Consider the following 25142-nt stretch of genomic DNA (forward strand, 5'->3'; position numbering starts at 1 on the left):
GTCCAAACTGGTCTGCGTGCGGGGCCACCACAAGGAAACTTGAGGTTTGGTTCTCGTAGCTAGTTCCATCCGTCGTGTCCTGAGACTAAGATACGCGGCTCTTATTAGGGTCGTCGACACGACGAGAGGTTCTACTAGTCTTGTCTTACCTTCGCGATATATCTTGCGTATAGGAATCCCGGTGAAGCTTTGGTTCTCCCCAGAGTTGAGGTTTTCCTCTAAGGAATCCGACGAGATCACAAGAATCGTGATAGAGGATTACTTTGCGGCCTGTGTACGTTTGTGATGGACTAGTTGGAGCACCCCTGCAGGGTTTAATCTTTCGGAAAGCCGTGCCCGCGGTTATGTGGCAACTTGGAATATTTGTTAACATCCGGTAATAGATAAGTTAAACATAAGCTAATAAAATTGCCAACTGTGTGCGTAACCGTGACTGTCCCCTTCGAAGATCTTTCTTCGATCGGGAACACGGTGGGGTTATGATTGACGTAAGTAGGTGTTCAGGATCACTTAGTGATCAATTAATCATCGAACGCTAGTATAGATCACCTTCAATTCATGTTCTACGTAAGTTAGCCACCATATAAAGCTTAGGATCATGCAACCTAAACACCTCACCTTTCCAACCTAATAAATTGACTAGTTCTGCACCGAGGTCATAGATTGCTGAGTCCCCGTGGCTCACAGATTCCTTCACAACACCAACAGGTTCAGGTACCCCCGAGACAGGTGATCCTAACGGCACGCAGCTGGCGTGGCAGTACGATGAGGAGAACGACCGCCTGTATGTGAACTATCCAGAAGACTGAGGTGTGGTCGTGATCATGGGAAATCATGCAGGGTAGCATAATCATTTCTCATGTTTTGTAGCCCGTAGCGGAACTACCTTGTTTGGATGCGTGATGTAACTCTCATATATTTATGAGATGACAGTTAAATCCCTTATTGTCATTCCTCTATTATTATGTAAGTGCTATGTTGCCATGTTTGCGAAACACTTAGACGCGCTTCTTTCCAATTCGGGGCCTCATTCCGCAAATCGGAAAGGACCGCATCTTAGTCATTACAAGTTGGTAATCAGAGCCTTACGACCATACGAGCCTTTGTGTGATCGTACTTGGCCGAGTCGAGTCTAGCAAAATGTTTTGAGTCTTAGTAATATCGGAGAGTAGGATTCTTTTTTCTCCTCTTCCATGCTCTGGTGAGGTTCCCGACTTAGGAAATCTTAATTCTACTCCTTTTCTCGCTCAATTTTTTTTAGGATCACGCGGGTATTTGTAAAATCTATATGGTTTCGATGTGACGGAGTTCTATCTTGGTGCCTCCTCTCTACCTTGATTTCTTCCGGGGAGTTGAGCTCTAGGGGATTCTTGCGCACATCGCCATCATTCAGATTTCTGAGTATCTAAGAACGAAGGATGTTCGTTATTGCTTCAATACTAGTAGTGGCGAGATAACCCCGATGTCCCCAGTACTGGTGCAGATTGTTCGGGAGTACTGCCATACTTTGTATCGTTGTGATCACGAGGGTCTGTTGTAGATGAAGGTCCGAGATTCTGGTTGTGTGTTGACGGATGTGATACAGGTGACGGGTTAGTATAGGAGTTCTGTGATATTACTCCTTGTATCCGTGTACCAGATTGCATGACCAGTTATTTCGGGAATTCATAGGTGGGATATCAAGTAGTAACTTATAGGACATTCTTCCTACAGATGCATGATGTGAGGTTGGGATTCGATGTTCAGTGGGTATGTTTGTTCACAGTCGTCTTACAGCGGTTCTCGTTGTGTCTTAAAGAGTCCTTCTAGCTCGCTACGACTCGGGGATACTTCGTAAGTCGTGTGCACTACCTTGCACATGATGGCTACTGTAAATTCGAGCCGGTGCGATCTTATCCACGAAGATATCGGATGGAATCTCGATCATATGTTTGTTCCGAGCAATTCTAGCTCATACTTTTTTGCAGTGGTCTTAATCAGAATTTTGTCGACCGTCACTTTGAGGAAGCATTCTTACTATTTTGTTCGAGTGCAATTGCTATATTCCTGTTCAGATATTCCTGTCATTTTTATTCAGCTATATCTTCAATATATTCTATGGCTAATGTGTTGTCCGTCTTCAGGATGGCTCCACCAACGCGTCAGAACGCAGGGCGTGAGGATGTGCCGCCACCACCTCCTCCTCCGGAGAATCCTCCTCTGCTGCCGCCTCCTCCTGCTGAGGCTTGGCAAGTGGTGATGGCTGCTACTAATGCAAACACTCAGATGCTGCTACAGTTGTTGCAAGAGAGGGGTAACCAGCAGCAAGGCAATTTCCAGCATGGTGGCAATCAGTTTGCTAATGTGAGTCAGTTCCTGTCGAATCAGCCAGAGACTTTCACTTCCTGTGACCAGCCGTTTGATGTCGAGGATTGGATCCGTGATATGAACAAGCATTTTGAGTGTAGCAATGTTTGTCCCGAGGATTTCGTCAAATTTGCAACATTCCATTTGAAGGGGCAAGCTTCTATCTGGTGGCAGCAGTTGAAGGATTCAAGAGGCTCTAGAGTGATCACTTGGGATGAGTTCTGCCGTGACTTCAGGTCCCACTACATCCCTTCCAGCTTCGTGGAGGAAATGCGTGAGAAGTTCAGGCGCTTGAAGCAGGGTGGTAACTCCGTGTACAAGTACAACGTTGAGTTCCACGAGCTAGCCTGATACGCCTTGCAGGATATCCCTGATGAGAAGAGCAAGATTTATCAGTTCAGAGGTGGCTTGAAAGAAGATTTGCAGTTAGCTCTTGCTTTGCACGATCCTGAGGAGTTTGACAAGTTCTACAAATTAGCTCTCAGAGCAGAGGCAGCCTTGCTCAGGGTGGAGAATTCTAAGAAGCGCTTCACAGATTCCAACTCTTCCTCTACTCAGGTGGTTCAGAAGCAACAAAAGTTTTGGGTGTATCCTCCTCCTCCTCGGCACTCGCCGCATCTCAAGCATTTTGGTGGCTGTGGTTCTTCCCACCCACCCAACCTAGTCTTTCAGCAGAGATTCCAGCATCAGAAGCAAGGGCCTCCTCAGACTCAGTACCAGCAACCAGCAGAGGTTACTTGTCACAAGTGTGGGCAGAAGGGTCATTATGCCAACAAGTGCACTTCTCAGCTCCGACTGCCGCCTCCTCCTCCAGGCAAACCTCCAAGTAATGCTCTTGTCAAGTTCAACCCCAGGTTAGCTCGAGTCAACATGGTGAATGCGGCTGAGGCAGAAAACTCGTCAGATGTGCTCATGGGTAACCTCCTCGTTAATGATATTCCTGCTAAAGTGTTATTCGATTCTGGCGCATCACATTCTTTCATGTCATATCCCTTTGCATCTGGTAATAATATTGCGACCGAGTTTCTTCCCAAGTCATTGCAAGTTGTTTCTCCGGGTATGCCGATGAGCTCTCAGTTGTTCGTTCCGGATGCTTCTGTCAAGATAGGCAGTTATTCTTTTCTGGCTTCTCCGTATGTCTTGGGCAATTCCGACATTGACTTGATCCTTGGTATGGACTGGCTGGCCATGAACAAGGCATCTATTGATTGCGAAGCTAAAGAAGTGAAGCTTACCAACTCTTCGAAAGACGTGATTATATTCACGGCGCGCGATGATACAATCCGTCTGTTCTCTTTGAATGAAAAGGGTGAGATTAATACTATTTCGCAAGTCCCAGTGGTCTGCGGATATGAAGATGTGTTTCCTGAAGAGCTTCCAGGCATGCCTCCGCATCGAGAAGTTGAATTTGTCATTGAGCTTGAGCCAGCCACCGAACCCGTTTGCAAACGGCCGTACAAATTGGATCCAGAAGAGTTGAAGGAACTTAAGAGTCAACTCGATGAGCAGGAGCGTTTGAGTCTGATCAGACCGAGCTCGTCTCCTTGGGGCTGTGGAGTTCTATTTGTCAAGAAGAAGATGGCACGGACCGACTGTGTGTCGATTACCATCCATTGAACAAGAAGACAATTAGGAACAAATATCCACTTCCGAACATAACTGAGCTGTTCGAACAGTTGAAAGGTGCTAAGGTCTTCTCCAAGCTCGATCTCAGAATGGGTTTTCGTCAAATTCGCATTCGCGAAGAAGATATTCCGAAGACTGCCTTCAGGACTAGTTTTGGCTCGTATAAGTATACGGTCATGTCTTTTGGTCTGGCAAATGCTCCTCCGACATTATGTCGATTGATGAACTACATATTCTCTCCGTTCAAGAATGACTTTGTCTTGCTCTATCTCAACGACATTCTGGTCTTTTCTGAAACAGAGGAAGAACATGAAGAACATCTCAGATTGCTGCTTGATAAGCTGAGAGAGTACAAGCTATATGCGAAGTTTTCCAAGTGTGAGTTCAGGCTGAAAGAAGTCATCTATCTTGGTCACATTATCTCTGTCGAGGGCATTAAAGTTGATCCGTCCAAGGTGCACGCCATTGTTGAATGGGATCCCCCGCAGAATGTGAAGCAGTTTCGAAGCTTTCTTGGGCTCGCAAGGTATTGCAGAAGGTTCGTTGAGAACTTCTCCAAGATTGCGAAGCCGCTCTCAAGTCTTCTTCAGAAGGGTGTTAAATATGCTTGGTCTCCAGAGTGTCAGATGGCCTTCGAGACACTCAAAGAGAAGCTCACCTCCACTCTAGTCTTGGTTCCTCCGGATGATTCCAAACCTTACCAGGTGTTCTGCGACGCTTCTCTCCAGGGTCTTGGTGCATTTATGATGCAAGAGAAGAAGGTGGTTGCTTATACCTCCAGGCAATTGAAGCCAGCAGAGAAGAACTATCCTGTGCATGATCTTGAGCTAGCAGCTGTGGTACACGCTTTGATGACTTGGAGACACCTCTTGTTGGAACGAAAGGTTGAAGTGTTCACCGATCACAAGAGTCTCAAGTACATCTTCACTCAGCCTAACCTGAATCTCCGGCAAACACGTTGGGTGGAAATGCTCCAAGATTTTAATCCGAGTGTTGAGTACACGCCAGGCAAAGCAAATGTCGTGGAAGATGCCTTGAGCAGGAAGGCGTACTGCAACAGTCTGATTCTGCAACCTCTCCAGCCTGAGCTTTGTCAGTCTTTCAGGAAGCTCAATCTTCAGTTAGTACCACAGGGATTTCTTGCAAACCTTCAGATCTCTCTGCTGCGGCAACAAAAGTCCTTCCTTGGCGCTTAGGAATTCTTCTTGTTACTTCTCTGGTTTGTGTCGGTTTTTCCCTTGAAGAGGAAAGGTTGATGCAGCACAGGAGCAGTAAGTATTTCCCTCAGTTTGAGAACCAAGGTATCGATCCAGAAGGAGGGCCTCGTCAAGTCCAAAGTACCCGCGCAAACACAAACAAGCTTGCACCCAACGCTTCAAAGGGGTTGTCAATCCCTTCAAGATTGTTTGCAAAGTGAGATCTGAAGGCGGAAAGTGCGACGAAGTAAAAAGTGTAAGGCTGAAAATATGGTGTGGAGTAGACCCTGGGGGCCGTAGTGTTCACTAGAGGCTTCTCTCATAATAGCAAATATCACGGTGGGTGAACAAATTACTGTCGAGCAATTGATAGAACCACGCAAAGTCATGACGATATCTAAGGAAATGATCTAGCATATAGGCATCAGGTCCGAGACAAGTAGACCGATACTTTCTGCATCTACTACTATTACTCCACACATCGACCGCTATCCATCATGCATCTAGTGTATTGAGTTCATGACAAACAGAGTAATGCTTTAAGCAAGATGACATGATGTAGAGGGATAATCTCGAACCAATGATGAAAACCCCATCTTTTTACCCTTGATGGCAACAACACGATACGTGCCTCGCTACCCCTTCTGTCACTGGGTGAGGTCACCGCACAGTATGAACCCCAAACCAAGCACTTATCCCATTGCAAGAATCATAGATCTAGTTGGCCAGACAAAACCCACAACTCGAAGAGAATTACAAGGATATGAAATCATGCATAAGAGAGATCAGAAGAAACTCAAATAAGATTCATAGATAATCTAATCATAAATCCACAATTCACCGGATCTCGACAAACACACCGCAAAATAAGATTACATCGGATAGATCTCCATGAAGATTATGGAGAACTTTGTATCGAAGATCCAAGAGAGAGAAGAAGCCATCTAGTTACTAGCTATGGACCCGTAGGTCTATGGTGAACTACTCACGCATCATCGGAGAGGTCATGGTGTTGATGAACAAGCCCTCCGTATCCGAATCCCCCCTCCGGCAGGGCACCAGGACGTGCCCCAGATGGGATCTTGCGGAGACAGAAGCTTGCGGCGGCAGAAAAGTAATTGCGATCGTCTCTTGATTTTTTTGGGAATATTTGGGAATATATAGGCGCAAGATCTAGGTCAGGGGACCTCCAGGGGCCCCACAAGCTAGGATGGCACGCCCCCTAGCCGTGGGGTGGGGGCTTGTGAGGCCCCTGGGGATCTTCTGGCTTGGCTCCCAAGTTCTCCGATCTTCTTCCGTTCAAAAAAAAAATCTTTTCGGGGATTTTATTCCGTTTGGACTCCGTTTCAAAATCTCCTCTGAAAGGGGTCCAAAACATGGGAAAAACTAGAACTAGCACTTGGCACTGAGTTAATAAGTTAGTCCCAGAAAATAAATAAAAGGCATGCAAAACATCCAAAGTTTGACAAGATAATAGTATGAAACCATCAAAAATTATAGATACGTTGGAGACGTATCACTCTCCTACCTTGGAAGATCAGGTCCGAGCAGCACACCTTCTTGATGCAATGGTGAAGAAAGTCAAGATTGGTGTGGCAAAGAGTCTTCCCAAGTATAAGTGCTTCAGTGTTGATGCCAGAGACACGTTGTTCTTCGAGGATCGTCTTGTCGTCCCGAAAGGTGATCTCAGAAAGGTAATCATGGAAGAAGCTCATAACTCTGTGCTCTCTATTCATCCTGGAAGCTCCAAGATGTATCCGGACTTGAAACAGACCTTCTGGTGGACTCGTATGAAGCGTGAGATTGCTCAGTTCGTAAATGAATGTGATGTATGTCGAAGGGTGAAAGCAGAGCATCAATGTCCAACAGGTCTTTTGCATCCTTTGCCCATTCCCGAGTGGAAGTTCGATCACATTGAGATGGATTTCGTCACCGGGTTTCCGAAGTCCAAGAAGGGTAATGATGCCATCTTCGTCGTCATTGACAAGTTGAGTAAAGTGGCTCATTTTCTTCGAGTCAAGGAATCCATTTCGGCAGCTCAGCTTGCAGAGTTGTACACCTCCAGGATTGTGTCTTTGCACAGCGTGCCTATGATGATCTCTTCGGATCACGGAAGTATCTTCACTTCCATGTTCTGGGACTCTTTTCATTCTGCTATGGGCACGAAGATCCGCTTCAGCACAACTTTTCATCCTCAGACTAGTGGTCAAGTGGAGCGAGTCAATCAAGTTCTTGAGGATATGCTGAGAGCCTGTGTTATCTCTTTTGGCATGAAGTGGGTGGATTGTCTACCTTTTGCGGAGTTCTCGTATAACAACAGTCATCAAGCTAGTTCTGGCAAGGCTCCGTTTGAAATTCTCTATGGCAGGAAGTGCCGTACCCCGCTCAACTGGTCCGAGACTGGCGAGCATCAGATCCTTGGGAATGATTTGATAGAAGAAGGTGAGGAGATGTGTCGGGTCATTCGCGACAACCTCAGGGCAGCTCAGTCCCGTCAGAAGAGCTATTATGATAGCAAGCATCTTGACATGTCTTCTGAGCTTGATGACTTCGTCTATCTCAAGGTGTCGCCTATGAAGGGTATGCAGTGCTTTGGCATCAAAGGCAAGCTTGCGCCTCGTTTCGTTGGTCCGTTCACAGTGGTTGGCAAGAGAGGCGACCTTGCGTACCAGCTTGAGCTCCCGTCAAACTTTGCAAATGTGCATGATGTGTTCCATGTTTCTCAGCTCCGGAGGTGTTTCAAGACCCCCGAGCGCACTGTTCATCTTCAAGACGTCGACCTTCAGCCTGACCTATCTTATCGTGAGCATCCAGTTGCAGTTCTCGAGGCGACTGAGCGCAAGACCCGCAACAAGACTGTCAAATTTCACAAAGTGCAATGGTCACACCTTTTCGATAAAGAGGCTACTTGGGAATGCGAGAATCACCTCCGTTCTAAATTTCCGGAGTTCTTTCAGGCGTAGATCTCGGGGCGAGATCTTTTTGTAATGTGGGAGAGTTTGTAATGCCCCAAGTGTGTAACCTTCCCTTTTTGGAACCTTCTCCATGTTGGTCCACCTTGTCATTGATATGAGAGAGTTCCATGCTTATGATTTCATGTGATGTCACCTTGTTATTCTTCTTTGCTTGCATGCATGCCATATTATATCATGTCCATGTCCTTGTGTTGTTTTTTCTTTGCATGCATCCATGTCTTAGTGTGGAGACTTGTGATTTCATGCTTGTGTTGGTGTGATGTTGGATGTGTGGATGAGGTGGATGTAGATGGTAGTAGGAAGTGCATTGTGGCTTGCATAGATTTCAAAACTTCTCCCTCTTTATTATCTCAAGCTCATTTTCCACTTGTTCCTTTCCTGATTTAAAAATGCCCATGATTTAGGTTGTTTTGAGATGGATGCGGAGATGTGAATTTCCTGATTTGGACGTGTGTTTAAAAGGTGAAGATATTCACAAAACAGACTCCAATAAATTTGTTTTGTAAATATTTGTTTGCCCCAAATATTTCTTTTCCATTTTATTCAAATAGCTCATAATTCCTTATGACCGGGGGTGTTTTGATCTTTATTTTTGAGCCAACAGCTTGGCCTGTGGCTTATTTTTCCTTTCCCTGTTTTATCAAAATTAGAAAGCCAGGGAGTTATTTTTTTCTTCTCTATCTGGCGCCACCCTGTGGGCTTCCTCCCACAGGCCGGCCCACTCCCATACCTCTTCGCGGACAGGAGCCTGTTCGATGTCCCTCTTCTTCCTCCTGGCGACGTCACTCCTGTACGATCAGCCCTCAGCCTCCCGATCTCCCTTACCTTGATCTTGCGGCTCCAGCTCTCTTCCCGAGGTGATATAAGCTGCGGCTCGTCTCCTCCTGCAGCTAGGGTTCCACCTCCCCCTCCTCTTCTCCCTCCAGCGCTGCCAGAAGCCTGCCGTCGTCCCCATCACCATGGATAGCTACGGGTCGAGCTCGACACTGGCGTAGCGTCGACCTCGTCTCCTCCCCGTAGCTGCGTGAGCAAGAGGACCCAGGAGGGGTTCCATTTTCGCACAAAGCCGTAGCAGGGGCTTCCTCCTCGACGTCCACGACGTGCGCCGTCTTCTTCAACTCCGGCAGCTTCTTCCTACAGTGGATCGTCGACGCCTCTTCTTCCTACAACGCCGTCGTCCTCTCTTATCCTTCCCCTCGGTGAGCAGCGCGTCGACCCTTCTCTTCCCTCTCTAGTGCGGCGTAGGCTCGAGCCATCGTCGAGGTTGCTCTGTTCTGGTGCAGAGAACAGAGTGCAGCAGCAGCGGTAGTGCAGTAGGTCTTGTGCATGTGGTGATGCGCCTTCGGGTGATTTCGAGGCGGGAATGGACCCCCCTGTGGATCCTACTTCGCCCCAGTAGCGTGTAGCCGTCGTGGGTCGCCGTGCTAGTCGCCGCCGTTCTCCTCTGGTTCGGTCGCCGGCGTAGTGTTTCGTAGCAGAGGGGGCGCTCTTCAGAGTTACCTCCTATACCATGTTAAGTGCCGATTCGTAGCAGGGTGGTGAGCAGGCGGGTTTTGGCGCTGTAGGTCGTGGGTTAGATACCTAGGGCGCCCCTTTTGTTTTTCTGTCGATTTTGTAGCAGTAGCCTGTAGAGGAAGCTTACCGTTGCAAGTTTCGCTAGTCTGTCGAGCCCAAGGACAGTGGCGCAGTGGTACTGTGAAGTGGAGTTAGCAACAACATCAGGGGATCTGGGGTTCGAACCCAGGAACCCCCTTCCCTTTGTATTTTTTGTTGTTTTCCTTACTGGTTAGATCCTTTGTTGCATAGTATATTTTGTGCATGTGGTGTATTATTTTCCTTTTGTGTTTTTTTTCTTCCTGCCTAGGTGAGGTATGTGAGAGTAGAAGTGTGTTTGTGTAGGTATGTGTGTGGTAACACACATACATGTGTGGTGAGGTGTGGTGTAGTGGTGTAATACGTTTGTGGTGAAAGTGTTAATGTGAGATTGTGGTAAGATGTGGAGGTGTTCTGCTTGTGCCCTTTGGGGTGCAAGTAGTGTGTGTAGTGAGTGTGTGTGTGTGTGTTTCCCCCCTCACCCACCTTGTGTTTGTGTAGGTGCTTTCCTCTGGATGTGAGTGTAAGGGTGTGGTGAAATACCCATGCCCAAGGCTTGGTGAGCCTTGGATGTGCACTTGTGCTATCTTGTGTGTGTATGAGTAGAGTGCATGATGTGTGTGTAGCTAGTGGTAGTGATTCTAGCAAGTGTGGGTGAATTTATGCATGTGCTTGAGGTTTTTGGTGTATGGTGCTGTGCCAAGGCACATGAGCATGAGGTCTACCCCTCATGTGCACCTTTTTTAATGTGGACATGTGCAAGAGCTTGACCAAGTGTTGCTCTAGTGAATAGCACATGTGATGATGCACTATTCACTAGATATGATTCTATGTAGTTTTTCTTTTCTAGTTTGTGATCATTTGTTCCAAGCACGTACATAGGTATTTTATATGTTTTTGGGGTAGAATCATCCGAGGAATCCATTGGTGAGATCAGTTTTGCCATTGGACCACTTTCTGGAAATGACATATTTCAGATTTGTTCTATGTTTGGAGCTTGGTCTCATGAGTTGTGGTGTGCACAAAAGGTTTATTCCTTGTTGTGGCACTAGAGGGTGACCCCCTCTACTACTTGTTGCTTTTGTTTCATGTTTAGGAATGCATATGTGCAAGTTGTGCCCAATCAAAGAAGGCATGTGGCTGAAATTCCAGATAGATTTTCACCAAGTGTGAGAATCTGTTTATATTTTCTTCTCGTGTTGATGAGCTTGTGCAGGTCAATGTGTTGTGATTCAGCCTTAGCTTTCAACTGGAAAGTTGAAGCTTATATGTTTTTCTAGCTCCCTGTAAATTTTCATTCCATTTGGAGTCCTGTAGATATTGTTTTGGCTGCTGTCAAAATGCTTCAGAGCATAAACAGATAGTGAGAATCTGGAATTTTCACTAAGTCCCTGAAATCTGATATTTTTGGGCAAGTTTACAGCTGTGTAACTTTCTGTGTTTAACTCCTTTGGGTGATATTTTTTGCTTGTGCTCGTAGTACTCTTGGATAGCTACTGCCACGTATCTTATTTGGCATGTTTAGGTGGTTGTAGGTGCTTTGCATCTAGCCCACAAGTGCGATGATGCTGTTCATGGCAGATTGTGTAGTTTTGGTATTTTGATGTTTGTGAGTGCATAGTTGATGGTGTGGAGATATTCTTTGCACCACCCCATCCATGTTGGTTTGTTTTATGTCTTGGCAACCTGGAAATACCAGAGTTATGCCATTGGAGTTTGTTGTGATGAATTTGACACGTAGCCCTCATTTCTTGTTTCGTTGTTTCCCATTGATCCGTAGCTCCGTTTGTTATGTTCTTTATATGCTTTTGCATCGTTTTCACGAGAAGCATCTGATCATGTCATTCTCTTGCATGTCAAGATAGCTTAGCATACATTCCTGTCCAGGAACATGTATTTACTTCTCATGCTTGTGCTAGTGAGTAGAATAGAGATGCATGTTCATATTCATCTCATGCATCATGTGCTTGTTGAATCTTGAGGTGCTGTTGTTCGTTGGATGTTATTCTTATGTTGGGTAGCACCAGAATCGGAGAACGAGTACGTGGATCCGGGAGAGCACGGGCAGGACGAACACGAGCAGTTCCAAGCTGAGGATATCACAGGCAAGATGATATGACCTTGATTCCATCTCTAGACTTGTTATGCTAGATTACGTTTCCTTTGTCATATGCTCGCTGCCTACCACTGAAATAAATGCCTCCTGAATTGCCATGAAACCCAAACACTTATCTAAGTAGACTTTGCTAAGCTTCTAATGTTAGCGTTGCTAGTTGCAGGTGCAATTGTCTCATGTGATAACATGAGTTTGATATTATTATGCTAAATCTGTTATTTAATTAATGCACCTATATGCTTGGTAAATAACGGGAGGCCTAGCCTTTTTCCAGGTGCTTTGTTCCATTATTGCCGCCATAGTTACCGGCTACCGGTGTTTGATTCCATAATGATCGCTCCTAACACGTTCGGGGTTGTTATGGGAACCCCCTCGATAAATCGCGTAGTGTTAAGACTTGTCCGGCAGGACCCAACATTGGTGTTAATTTGCTAATCACTTAATAATAATCTGCATAGGGAATGATCACCCCGAGGATCTTTAGTCTACAACCCAGGCCAGTGCTCCTCATGAGTGTTGGTCCAAACTGGTCTGCCTGCAGGGCCACCGCAAGGAAACTTGAGGTTTGGTTCTCGTAGCTAGTTCCATCCGTCGTGTCCTGAGACTGAGATACGCGGCTCTTATCAGGGTCGTCGACTCGACGGGAGGTCCTGCTAGTCTTGTCTTACCTTAGCGATATATCTTTGTATAGGAATCCCGGTGAAGGTTTGGTTCTCCCGAGAGTTGAGGTTTTCCTCTAAGGAATCCGACGAGATCACGAGAATCGCGATAGAGGATTACTTTGCGGCCCGTGTATGTTTGTGATGGACTAGTTGGAGCACCCCTGCAGGGTTTAATCTTTCGGAAAGCCATGCCCGCGGTTATGCGGCAACTTGGAATATTTGTTAACATCCGATAATAGATTACTTAAACATAAGCTAATAATATTGCCAACTGTGTGCGTAACCGTGACTGTCCCCTTCGAAGATCTTTCTTCGATCGGGAACACGGTGGGGTTATGATTGACGTAAGTAGGTGTTCAGGATCACTTACTGATGAGTTAATCATCGACCGCTAGTATAGATCACCTTCAATTCATGTTCTACGTAAGTTAGCCACCATATAAAGCTTAGGATGCTGCAACCTAAACACTTCACCTTTCCAACCTAATAACTTGACTAATTCTGGCACCGAGGTCATAGATTGCTGAGTCCCCGTGGCTCACAGATTCCTTCACAACACCAACAGGTTCAGGTACCCCTGAGACAGGTGATCCTGACGGCACGCAGCCGGCATGGCAGTACGATGAGGAGAACGACCGCGTGTACGTGAACTATCCAGAAGATTAAGGCGTGGTCGTGATCATGGGCAAGCATACAGGGTAGCATAGTCATTTCTCATGTTTTGTAGTCCATAGCGGAACTACCTTGTTTGGATGCGTGATGTAACTCTGATATATTTATGAGATGACACTTGAATCCCTTATTGTCATTCCTCTATTATTATGTAAGTGCTATGTTGCCATGTTTGCGAAACGCTTAGATGCGCTTCTTTCCAATTCGGGGCCTCGTTTCCCAAATCGGAAAGGACCGCATCTTAGTCGTCACAGTGTCATAATTTCCATCCAAGGGTCTAAGGATCTTCTTGACGATTAATTTATCACTTACCTCTTCACTTCCTAAGCTTACAATCTCATTTGTGATGAGTGCAAGCCTAGAGTACAGTTCAGCGACTCCTTCACCATCCTTCATCTTGAACTTGTCAAGTTGACTCCGTAGCACATCCAACTTAGATTCCCTAGCAGATTCGGTACCTTCGTGCATATTTACAAGGTATCCTAAATTTCCTTTGCATTCTCAAGACGACTAATCTTGTTGAACTTTGATACGTCCCAAACGTATCTATAATTTCTGCTTGTTCCATGCTATTTTGGATGACATTGTTATATGTTTTGCTACACATTTATACCATTTTAGACATATTGGGACTAACCTACTTACTCAGTGCACCCAGTGCCAGTTTCTGTCTGCTGATATCTTTTAATTGCACGGACTTTACACCAATTTTTAGAGCCCCAAAAATCCCGAGAAATATATATAAAAATCAGCGTGACGGAAGCTTCACGAAGCACCAAGGTGGGCCAGAGGGGAGCCAGGCCTCACCCAAGGGGCCACCTGGCGCGAGCCCCCTCCTGGCCGCGCCACCAGGTCGCCTGGGCGGCTGGTCCACCCTTTGACGCCCTCCTTTGGCCTATATTTACCCCTCGGACGGAAAACCCTACACATATATCCAGAATCATGAATTTCTCCACCGTTCCACCGTTGCAGCGCTTCCGAGATCGGGAGCGCTAGAAGACCTGTCCCCGCCACCCTGCTGGAGGGTGGATTGACCTCTGGGAGCTTCTCCACCACCATGGACGCTTCCCGGACATGCCGTGAGTAGCCCTCCTTGGACCATGAGGCCATGACTAGTAGCTATGTGATGTCTTCTCTCCAATTTCGTGCTTCAACGCTTAGCCCTTGTGAGCTGCACTACATGATCAAGGCATCTCTGTAATTTACCTGCTGTTGCTATGCTGAGTTTGTTGGGATCCGATGGATTATGAGATTATGTTCAGATTTTCATGAGTTATATATTTGGTTCTCCTTTTAAATTATGTTCTTGAGTAATTCATGCATGTTCTCTGTTGTTTTTTATTGCTTTGGCCGAGTAGTAGATTGTAACTCCAAGAGGGAGCAGTATGCATGATTGTGGGTTCATGCCCCCTGATGTCTAGCTTAACTGACAGAAACATGAGACTAGGGGATGTGCTATTTCCACCCGAGAGAAAACAATAGTGCTTGTGACCACGGTTGCACGGATTGTTTAACTTACGCAGAGTTCATTAATGCAGTTGTCAGTTGCTTTGAGTTTACACTTTGGGTGGGGCTCGCAACTTAATACCAGCGAGATGTTCTGAATAGATATCTCAAGGTGGATGATTAGAGAATAGATGCTGATGGATAAACGGTCTACTTGTCTTGGCATACTGCCCATTACTTTTGAGCCTCTAAATTTCTAGTAGCATGATTAGCATTGCGGTGTGTTTATAATTCTATTAATTGCCCAGCTGTAATTTGTTTACCCACCATAGTTTTTTATCGTCTTTTGGGATAGAGACATCACTAGTGAACATCATGGGACTCTGGTCCATATTACCACCATTGTTTACACCTCCACCATTTACTGTTTTTATTTACTTTTCCGTTGCAATCACTATCGCTATTCCCGCCTGCGTTTTGATCCTTTGCAAACTACAAGGCCGGAAAGATTGACAACCTCTCTGAACTCTTTGGGAGCAAAGTTATTTGTTGTGTGTGTAGGTCCACGTCTTCTACTGGCACGAGGGCAGCGGACATGTACTTGTTGATCCTCGGAGTCCTCCTGGTTCGATAAACCTTACAGTCCCCGTGTAAGGGAAAGCTGCTGCTGACTACATCTCCACCTTCCACTTGGGGCAACCAACAAGGGGCGAGAAGTATATCCATCAACTCGTCATCAAGCAAATTTCTGGCGCCGTTGCCGTGGACTCCAATCTTCAAGAAAGGGGAGTTGCACACTATCTTTTACCTTTTCTTTTTAGTTTTGTTAGTTTGCTTTCTAATTTTTGCTTTAGAGTCTTATACCAAAAACTACAAAAAAGGAGTAGTTACTTTGCTTTGTTTAGTCAGTATGTCTAAGGCCTTTGCCTTTGGTGTTGCACCCGAAGGAGAGATTCTTACCTTCAAACAAAGGGTTGGAGAAACTTTGAAAAGATTGGTATAGAATTAAAGATTCTCAAGATAGAGCCACCAAGAAGCAATCCACCACTATTTTGCTTAGAAATTTTTATGTTGGTATTACTTCTTGGAATAGGTTTGTTTTAGACACAACAATAGGTGGGAATTTCTTGGAAGCTACCGTTTGGGAGGCTCTTAACGTTATGGAAAATCTTGTCGGAATCCCACCTATTGTCGACATAAAGGATGATACCACTTTAGCTCACATTATGAGTAAACTTGAGAATATATAGATAGAGATTCCAAGCATGAGTAAAATAAATGAAGTAGATCGTAGGATTCAAGGGAACTTAAATAGACTTGATAGCTCCATGCACAAAATTTACAAAACTTTGGAGACCCTTAAATCCCATGATATGGATCCTTCTAGGATTGATAAGATCGAGGATATTATTGAAACTTTAGGAACTACTCTATCCTCCATCAAGACTAAAAAGGTAGAAACCCCCACAAGGAAGGGACCTAAGTTCGTTCACGTACCCAAGGTTCCTCAACCCAAAACGAGTATACCTATTGCTAAGGGTGTTGAAACTGTGAAGACCTTGGAAGACATACCTCTCTTAAATAGAATTAGAAATGAAATTCCAATTGATATTACTACCTTCGCTTTTGTTACTAGAAGTGTTGCCACTAGGCCTCTCTTTGAGAGTCCTCTTAAGATTAGTTGTTCTATTGAAGAGCTTTTTGATGATCTTTGTGATGGTTCAATTGATACAACTTGATCTTTTTTGCATCATGCCTAGCTCAAAGGCATAAAAGAAAGCGCTTGTTGGGAGGCAGCCCAATTTGTTCTTATTTCAGTCTTAGTGGTCTTGATGCTTGTTACTACTATAGCAATATCATTGTATCTTTATTTTCAAGCTTTGTGCCAAATTTTAGCCTCCGGTTGCAAGAAAGTTCAAAAGTTGTGACATGCTGTCTAGAAACAGATTCTGTCTGCTTGACGTAAAAATTTGCCAAAAATTACTAGATCATTTTTTGATCTGAATTGTTTTGAAAGTATGCTATATATAATTGTGTTTCTAGCATCTGCTCTGAGTTTTTTATTTGAGTTGCAGAAGTGCCCCGAAAAAATTATTTACTAACCGCTGGTCTAATTCTCCCAGATTCTACCCGGTTTTGCGTTTTCATTGTTTTAAAAATCTTAAGCTTGCTTTTTCTTTGCAAAAACCTTTTGGCAATCTTGAGAAACAGTAGCTCTTCATGAAAATATTTATTTCCAGTAGAGAAAAAAATTATTTTAATATGGGCACTAACCACTCTAATCAGCTTATGATGAGTTTCGTATGAAGGGAGTTTTCAAGTATGCGATGGAAGATGATGAAAGAAGATCCAAGAGTGTCAAGAGCTCAAGCTTGGGGATGCCCCCATGCACCCCCAAGAAATATTCAAGGAGACTCAAGCGTCTAAGCTTGGGGATGCCCCCGTGCATCCCCTTCTCCATCAACAATCATCAGTTTGCCCTTCTCCATGCTATATTTTTATCACTTCCTATGTTATGTGCTATGCTTGGAGTGTCCCGCTCTTTACTTTGTAGTTTGTTTTAGTTTTTCTTGATATTCATAACAAGTTGGACCCTAGCCTTCTTTGTTTGGGAGAGAAACATGCTCAAGTCCACCCTAGAACACAACATAGGTTTTCATGCTTATGTTTTTGTGTGTTCTTTATCTTTTCATAGCTGCTGTCATGCTTAGCTCTTAGTTTTCATGCTTTATCTTTTTAAGAGCTTTTATTTAGGTTGCTTTTGGAACTCTCTTGAGTTATCATGCTTATCTTGTTTAGAGAGTTGCCTTGTTGCACTGAGTTGCGTGTCTTGCATGAGTAGGTAATTGAGGTTGCTATTTAAGTGTACCAGTAACTTGCAATAGTTTTGAGGTATTGATTTGAGTAATGTTTGGACTATTGGTGTCTAGAACTTGAGCCTATTAGTGATAGGTGTCGTATTTTGTGAAATCCGTGTGTATTTTCAAAAACTAAAAAAATAGTTGAGAACTCTAGCTACTAGATGGATCGCTAACCTCTTGAGGGGTTGGAATATATAGAGTACCCTCACGTTATCATGGGTCGAGGATGCGCAAGGATAACCAAACCCCCAAACACTCCTCCTCGGGGTACTTGTCTCTTTGTGAATCTCATGACTAGATAGAGAGTTACCGATAATAAGTGCATGAGTTCTTCGGACTAAGGCGAGTATTCGATTGTTGGCACTTCCACCATCCATATTTTGCTAGCTTCTTCGGTACTGTGCATTGCCCTTTCTCATCTTGAGAGTTGGTGAAAACCCCGCCGGTGCATCCAAACCCTTGGCATGATACGCTCTGTCATCATAAGCCTCATTATGTCTTTCCTCAAAACAGCCACCATACCTACCTATTAAGGCATTTCCATAGCCTTTCCGAGATAAATTGCCATGCAACATCCACCATCTCATGACTTGATCTTCATGTCATACATGCTTTTGCTTGATCGAGGAGCCGCATGCTAGTTGGGCCTTGCCCTTATTATTGCTACATGACGCGCTAGTATCATTGCATATCCTGCTACACTAGAAGAGGCATACATTTGCATACATCATGATAGTTTTCATTTGTCTTTATGTTGAGTACTTCTTATAAAGTGTGAAGATCTTCTTTTTATTCTTGTAAAATATAGAGTGTTGCTCTTAAGTGAGGAAAAGATCCCAAAGAGGACACATGCAAAGATCCCAAAGAGGACAAATGAGAGATAAATAGAAAGATCCAAAGAGGCCACAAAAGAAACAAAAGGAAGAAAAAGAAATAAAAAGAGAGAAGGGGGCAACACTACTATTCCTTTTGAAAGATCCACACTCGTACTCCATTGTTATATTTGTACTCCATAGAGATTATCATTCATGCATAACTATGTGGGCACCCTTACAATATAGAACTTGGCTTGTATATTCCAATGATGAGCCTCCTCAAATGAGATCTAGGTCCTCATGAGCAAGCAAGTTGGATGCACCCCCACTAGTTCCATTGGAGAGCTTACCTTAGCTCATATGTGCATCCGTTGCATGGCAATCCCTACTCCTCACATCATATCTGTCATTTGGCTTGCTCTCGCCTATGATTATCCTCATTGATGTGAGCCTTTCACACCTTTTTTGTCTTCCTTCCCCATCATTATTCTCTTTGCCATCCTAAGTGCCAACATATCTGGCTTGCGCTCATCCATTGCATGAGTGCTCAAAGTCGAAAGGGAGAGGATCATTTTGACTTGTGCCTGACTAGTGGTCCGGGGATGAGTCAAAATAAGATTCTGAAGGAGACCAAGTGTGAAGATTTAGTAGATTGAGTTCTCAATTGAACTATATAATATTTTTTATGCTCTAAACCCATCTCCCACTTCTTGCACGCAAACACCATTTGAAGACATTCGAGTCACGGACAGCGAGAGCTCTTGCACCTTTATGTTCTTACTTTGCTATTTTCAATACTAAATGTAGACTCTTGCTTGTTATTGTCTTGACTTGAATTGCATATCTTACTTGCTTTACTTTGAAGTTCTTATATGTGTGTTAGCATGTCACCACAGAAATTATTTGTGTTATCATTTACCTACTCGAGGACGAGCAGGAATTAAGCTTGGGGATGTTGATACGTCCCAAACGTATCTATAATTTCTTCTTGTTCCATGCTCTTCTGGGTGACGTTGTTATATGTTTTGCTACACTTTTATACCTTTTTACATTTATTTGGACTAACCTACTAACTCAGTGCACCCAGTGCTAGTTTCTGTCTGCTGATGTCTTTTAATTGCAGGGACTTTACCCCAATTTTCAGAGCCCCAAAAATCCCGAGAAAAATATAAAAAAATCAGCGTGACGAAATCTTCATGAAGCACCAAGGTGGGCCAGAGGGGAGCCAGGCCTCACCCAGACGGCCACCTAGCGCGAGCCCCCTCCTCGCCGCACCACCAGGTCGCCTGGGTAGCTGGTCCACCCCCTGGCGCCCTCCTTTAGCCTATATTTACCCCTCGGACGGAAAACCCTACAGATATATCCAGAATCGCGAATTTCTCCACCATTCCACCGTCGCAGCGCTTCCGAGATCGGGAGCGCCAAAAGACCTCTCCCCGGCACCCTGTCGGAGGGAGGATTGACCTCCGAGAGCTTCTCCACCACCATGGACGCTTCCCGGACGTGCCGTGAGTAGTCCTCCTTGGACCATGAGTCCATGACCAGTAGCTATGTGATGTCTTCTCTCCAATCTTTTGCTTCAATGCTTAGCCCTTGTGAGCTGCCCTACATGATCAAGGCATCTTGGAATTTACCTGCTGTTGCTATGCTGAGTTTGCTGGGATCCGATGGATTATGAGATTATGTTCAGATTGTGATGAGTTATATATTTGGTTCTCCTTTTATATTATGTTCTCGAGTACTTCATGCATGTTGTCCGTTGCTTTTTATTGCTTTGGCTGAGTAGTAGATTGTGACTCCAAGAGGGAGTGTTATGCATGATTGTGGGTTCATGCCCCCTGATGTCTAGCTTGACTGACAGAAACATGAGACTAGGGGATGTGCTATTGCCACCAGGGAGAAAAAAACAGTGCTTGTGACCACGGTTGCAAGGATTGTTTACCTTACGCAAAGTTCGTTAATGCAGTTCTCTCTTGCTTTGAGTTTACACTTTGGGTGGGGCTCGCAACTTAATACCAACGAGATGTTCTGGATAGATATCTCAAGGTGGATGATTAGCGAGTACATGCTGATGGGTAAACAGTCTACTTGTCTTTGCGTACTGCCGATTACTTTTGAGCCTCTAACTTTCTAGTAGCATGATTAGCATTGCGGTGCGTTTATAATTCTATCAATTGCCGAGCTGTAGTTTGTTTACCCAGCATAGTTGTTTATCGTCTTTTGGGAGAGAGACATCACTAGTGAACATCATGGGACTCTGGTCCATATTACCACCATTGTTTACACCTCCACCATTTACTGTTTTTATTTACTTTTCCGTTGCAATCACTATTGCTATTCCCGCTTGTGTTTTGATCCTTTGCAAACTACAAGACCGGAGAGATTGACAACCTATCTGAACTCATTGGGAGCACATTTATTTGTTGTGTGTGCAGGTCCACGTCTTCTGCTAGCGCCAGAGCAGCGGATACCTACTTGTTGATCCTCGGAGTCCTCCTGGTTCGATAAACCTTACAGTCCCCGTGTAAGGGAAATCTACTGCTGACTACATCTCAACCTTCCACTTGTGGTAACCAACGAGGGGAGAGAAGTATATCCATCAACTCGTCATCAAACTCTTCGAGGCATGGGGAATTGAATAGAATATCACATGCTTGAGCGTTGTATTGCAACATGTTCAATTCTTCTGCGCTCGCTTCATGATACGATTCCCTTCCATCACCAAAGAATACCTTGCAATCCAACACGAACAACAATCCAAAAGGCAGGGTTATGAACAAGAATATGCATTTTTATTTTATGCTTCCAACTAGCAAGTTCGTACCATAAAAATATGAACATGTCCGACGGTAATTTCCCTCACTAGACGTCATACTTTCCTAGGTTGTGAAACCAATGCAATGGACACCAAAGCTCTGATACCACTTGTAGGATCTGAAGTATGTCTAGAGGGGGGGGGGGGGGGTGATTAGACTACTTGACCAAATAAAAACTTAGCCTTTTCCCAATTTTAGTTATGGACAAGTTTTAGCAACTGTAGCAAGTCAAGCACATCCTACACATGCAAGTCTAAGAGTATAACAGTTGATAGTAAAGACATGCACATGTAAGTATAGGGTAGGGATAGGAAGATCAAACACAAAGATTGACACATAATTTTTTGGCGTGGTTCGATAGGTGGTGCTATCGTACATCCACGTTGATGGAGTCTTGAAACCACACAGGGTAACAGATGCAAGAGTCCATGGAGGGCTCAACCCTTGAAGGGCCAACGGAGAAGCAACCTTGTCTAGTCCACCATGGCTTATGTCCACGAAGGATTAGCCTCACTCAGGGGAGAGCTTCACGAAGTAGGCGATCTCCTTGCCCTCACAATGAGACACCACTCTCCAAAACGTAATAGGTGCGGTAGTATGACAAACTCCTTACTCTTGTGCTTCAAAAGATAGTCGCCTCAACACTCAATCACTCTCTCAAAGATTTGGCTTGGGTGGAAGAGAATGATTAGGTGGAAAACAAGTTGGGGAAGATAGAAATCAAGATTCATATGATAGGAATGGGATATCTTGATCTCAACACATGAGTAGCTGGCTCTATCTCAGAAAATGGATGATGCAATTATTGGTTCATTCTGAGCGCTTCCTCTATGAATGAGAGGTTGGTTGATGGGTATATATAGGCATCTTTAAAAATCTAACCATTACAACATTATTGCCCAACTTTGTGTAACTGAAGAAAAAACTCGGTTGCACCGAATAGTGCAAAATGTGGCAACTTTTGGCGTTTCAATGAGACTGATATAGAAATCTCGGTTGGTCCGATTTTGGATGACCTAGGAAGATAGCAAATTTTCTGACACCGATTTGATAAAAACGGGAATTACGATTTTAATTAAATCGACATTAGTAGGTTTGCCACCGTTTTCGGTTGCACCGAAACTAGACATGGTAGTGCCGAGATTCTAGGGTTTGACTGTGGATCTTTCTAGGGTAAACTCGATGGGTCCAATATGGAAAAACTTGGTGGCGCAAAATTTGACTTTAGGGTTTGGACAGAATATTTGTGGGAGAATTTCATGAGTATTTTTGGTGGCTAATCTCTAAGCACTTGAGCAACCAGATCATCATAGTCACCTCATCCCAGTTTACTAGTATTGGCTTTACTATGGGCTCAAATGTGATTTCTGACCAAATATAAAATGTAGAGTCTTCAAGCTTGTTGCGAGTAGATGTTCATTGCATATAGGGGTTCTCCTCACAATCCTTAGCAAATCATCATTGAACTTTTCCTGAAATATACTAGATAGAATCATTAGTCCAATGACATATATGTTGGTATTAATTACCAAAACCACCTAGGGAGAAGTTGCGCTTTCACGTAGTGATATGCGTACTCAGTATAGCTACTTTTAGTGTGCAAATGTCTTTCTATCTACATTGTGCCATAAGTCTCTCCCGTGCATATCCATACTTGTCTCATATTTGGGTTTGAGCATCAAGCTTTGCGGCAAAGCACTTAAAAAAAGAAGAGAAGTAACTTTTAAGTAAAAGAGGAGATACAAAAGAGCTTGTAACCAATAGAAATAGCATCGAGCCATTTTGCATAGTACATACACTTGGATCATACATACTTAGCATACTTGTGATTGAAGATGACATGTTTACTCTCATAGGTTGGTGCACAAGTGTTTATCTAGCTCATTTGAGCAATCGAGCTATCGTCTCTCGAGTATCTGTGCAACATGAGCTTTTTCCCGTGATAACACATTTTGTGCTCATTCATTGGTTGTAGACCCCACTTATCTCTCTCTCCGTGTGTGTGTGTGTGTTTCTTGTGCCATCATAGTTATCGATCTATTTGCTTTAGATTGTGATTTTGTGAATCTTCCTTAACATTATCGTTATCTTGGAGGAACACTTGCTTGAATTTTGTGCCACATGTCCTAACCAAGCCACTCAATAGGTTTTTTTACTTTGTAGGTGTGAGTGAATTGGTCCAGTACCAATTCCACTATTCTCTCAATTCACATTGAGTTAAATGAGATACATCCTCAACTTTGGAAAAGGGTAACTTGGCAGTGTTTGTCTCATTTCCTAATCACCATTTCTCGAGTCTTGTGATGGCTAGGCGAATCACATCATCTATGATCTTTGACGACAACGACTGCGCGAAAAACTAGGTCACCGAAAGTCACCACTTTGTTCTACAATGAGCAATGAAATATACATAAGATTAAGTGTGTGATCGCATTGAGCTACTCGCCACTGACATCCGACACTATGAATCTTGGAAAAGAGACTATCTCGAAGACAATTTAGACGTACACATGGATCACCTACGACATATGTTGGCCAACAACAAGCATTCTTCCCTTTCATCATCTTTAAGGCAGATACGCTTAGTTGTAAATCTCCAGCATGTCTATCTGAAGCAAGCATCACACGACAACATCCTATTCCTCGAGACTAAAAGCAAAATTGCTCCCTAAGGTGGTTTTGGTAATTAATAACAAAATATGTATCATTGAACTAATGATCTTATCCAAGTATATTTCAGAAAAGTTCAAAGATGCATTGGCTAAAGGATTGTGAGGAGAAACCCCTCGATGCAAGGAAAGGAATAGGATTGGCTCAATCTTCAAGCAAGAGGACTCTACATTTTACATTTGTGAGAAATCACTTTTGTGTCCATAGTAAAGCCAATACTATTAAAAGGGGTGAGATATTATGATGAATTGGTTGCTCAAGTGCTTAGAAATAGCCACCTAAAATATTCAGCATTCCTCTCACAAATATCTGTGTCCCAAGCCAAACTAGCAAAATCGGTGCCACCAAGTTTTCCCACTCGGCTGTACCAATTTTTCCAATGACATATCCTTTGCCAAACCCTAATCTCTCGGTACCACCAAGTTTCACATCGATGCCACCGAGAGACGGTGACCAACTTCCTGCTGTCTCCATTTCAAGAATCATAATAGCCGAGATTGAAATAGGTACCACCGTGAAAGCACAATTGCTCCCTAGGGTGGTTTCGATAATTGATCACAACATATGCATCATTGGACTAATGTGTTTTCCAAGTATATTCGAGAAAAGTTCAAAAGATGCTATGGCTTAAGGTTTATGTGTAGATGCCCCTTGATGGAAGAAAGGAATAATGTTGGCTCAAGCTTCAAGCTAGAAGACTCTTCATTTTATATTTGTGAGAAATCACTTTCGAGTCCATAGGAAAGCCAATACCATTAAAAGGGGGTGAGGTAGTAAAAATGAACTGATTGCTCAAATGCTCAAAGTTAGCCACCAAACACTCAGACATTTTTCCCACATATCCACTCTATCAAGTTCCACATCCACAAATTCGGTGTCACCAACATTTCCACATCGGACCCACCGAGTTTGAACCTCAGACAGAACCCTAGCCATTGCCACCAAATTGATGCAACCAAAACTGCATCGGTGCTACCGAGTTTGGGTGACCAACATTCTATTGCCAAGATACAGAAAATTGGTATTTTCGAGTTTGAGTATCAGTGCCACCGAGTTTGGCCATCTAACCATTAGTCACCTTTTCAGTGCCACCGAGTTCTATGTATCGGTCTCACCGAGATTCAAACGTTCACACCTTTAGTGATGGTCGATACCACCGATATTGCAACTTCGATGTCACTGAGTTTGCTCTTTTGTGCGTAACGGTTGGTTTTTGGCTGCTTCCTATATATACACCTTCACCCACCTATCATTCGTGGGAGAAGCACTCAAAACACACACTTCATTTCCAGATCCATTTTCTGAGAGAGAACCACCTACTCATGTGTTGAGACCAAGATATTCCAAT

This window comes from Hordeum vulgare, chromosome 2H (genome assembly GCF_904849725.1).
Source record: "Hordeum vulgare subsp. vulgare chromosome 2H, MorexV3_pseudomolecules_assembly, whole genome shotgun sequence".
Classification (NCBI taxonomy): Eukaryota; Viridiplantae; Streptophyta; class Magnoliopsida; order Poales; family Poaceae; genus Hordeum; species Hordeum vulgare.